The following is a 2443-nucleotide window of genomic DNA, read 5'->3' on the forward strand; positions in this document are numbered from 1 at the left end:
TTAGCGCTTATAGGACAAAAGCATGATTTGGAGGGAACCCAAAAATTTACTTTCGCTCCTTAGGAATACAATCCATTTCACCATATTTGAATTTAATTAAATTTCAACACACTAGTAGAGGGTATATTAATGCTAATCGATTATATTAGTTCGAAAATCGATTACGTTTTAACACAGCTTAATCCAAAATAGAGAAATACACAGAAAAGATCATCGACTTCATTTATAGTCTAATCGATTAATAATCGTGTAAACAATTTTTAAAACACAATTGTCAAACAGAGAAGCAACACACAATCATACATACAACATCCATTCACATACAAAAAACTTGTTGAGATTGTTGATAGGGGAACAAAGCTTTAGTTTAACCTACAATCTCAGTAATATCTGAGTTTTTGATGATGACAACACATAATTAATAACACATGTATATTTTGTGTTACATATTCCATATTTACAAGTTATATGCTTTTGATCACTGTATTAAATCTGTTCAAGCATATATGAGAGCATGTTTGTGTTGTTCATTGCATATCACTGTGTTACACTTGTTTTTTATATGTGAATGTGTAACATCCCAAAAATATAGTTGTAAACTATATTTAAGAGTTCTTACATTTACAATAAAATAGAACAGTTACAGGAAATAAAATTTAACTTACAGTTATCCTAAAATAACCATAAATTTAAAACTTTACAGAAACCTATACTAAAACAAACCATAAAAGCAGATCGTTCGGTCATACAAGAGGTGTATCAACCGAACGGTCCTATATTGAATACAAAAATAAGCACAAGACCGAACTGTCTTACTCTAACGGAAACCATCCTCTCCTGCCAGCGCCTGCTCTAGAGAACCCTCGTCAGCTTTTCCTCACACCCACAGGATGATTATTGCAATGACAAAGGCAACCAAACGGACAACATGACAAGACTGGAAATAAGGGTAAGCTAGTGTAATTTAATTAACTATGTTAACATATAATTCAGAGAAACATATAATACAATCATACATATGCATAAATCATATAAGCATGTTATAACCGACCACTTTTACTCTGACTGTCCGGACTGTATGAATATGTAGCTACGACCGTTCTTGCACTCGTGGAAAGGTAAACTGGAAACCTCATGAATACCATAGCTAGAAACCCAAGCCGCCACACAAGGTTAGTCCTTGATCCATATTATGAATATCTCATCATACCTTCACATAACATTAGAATTATCATACTTCCTCATCCATAACATCCTTAAATAAAAATCACACAGAATAGTAAAAGAACCCCCACCTTTGAGCACAACCAAATAGAGAAAATCCACACAACCTATAGACAAGGTCGAACGGGAGAACTTTCCCTACATACAGACATGACCGAATGGTCATTCAGAGAGTAAGACTCAAGCAGGAGTCGAACACTTGAACTTATACCGAACACTTATGATTTAGAATGAACACTATTGGCTTAGAACGATCGTCGTTGGCTTAGGCCGAACACTATTGGCTTAAGCCGAACAATATTAGCTTCAGCCGCACTCTATTGGCTTATGCCGAATATTATTATCTTAAACCAAATACTAATGGCTTAGACCGAACACTATTGACTTAGGCCGAACACTATTAGCTTAAGTCGAACACTATTAAAATCAAATACAAGTACAAGACTGAGTACTACGAAGAACGAGCGCTAGTACGAGACCGACCACTACCAAGAACGAGCGCTAGTACGAGGTCGAGCACTACCATTAGCATAACGGCTAGTACACTATCGAACGCTAACACTAGCATAACTGCTAGTACAAGACCGAGCGCTATCACTAGCATAACGACTAGTACACCACCGAGCGCTAACACTAGCATAACTACTAGTACAAGACCGAGCACTTCAGAAACCGAGTGTTGTATATGACCGAACACTACCAAAACAGTACATGACCGATCGGTCAATATAGTTAAAGCCTATGACAGACCGAACACTGTTTAAAGTCAATTGAATATTAACACAAGAACGATCGGTTATTAATTGAGAATCCACAATAGCAGAACTCAGTTAAGACCGAGCACTAGAGAGAAGCCGAACGGTCAATTAAAGACTCTCAGCGAACTACATAGTTCTGCAGAATGACTGCAGAATTATGATCAACACCTATCCTTACCAATTTCTCTACAATCACCCAACTTCTAATCCTCCAAACTTATATCATCCACATCCTTACACCTTACTTAAGATTATCTAAGCCTTTCTAACATTATTAAGAGAGTTTCATCATAAATTTGAGAGTCAATTCTGCAGAATCATGAACTCAATGACCGAGAATCAGATTTCCTAGTTTTTGGTACATTTCGGAGTGACTTAAGAATTCTAACAAGTCTTTAAACAACTTACCCATATTTCCTATATAGACCAAACTCAAATCGAACATAATTCCACATTTTCAC

This window comes from Vigna umbellata, chromosome 5 (assembly GCF_029865625.1).
Source record: "Vigna umbellata cultivar VRB3 chromosome 5, Vumbellata_1.0, whole genome shotgun sequence".
Classification (NCBI taxonomy): domain Eukaryota; kingdom Viridiplantae; phylum Streptophyta; class Magnoliopsida; order Fabales; family Fabaceae; genus Vigna; species Vigna umbellata.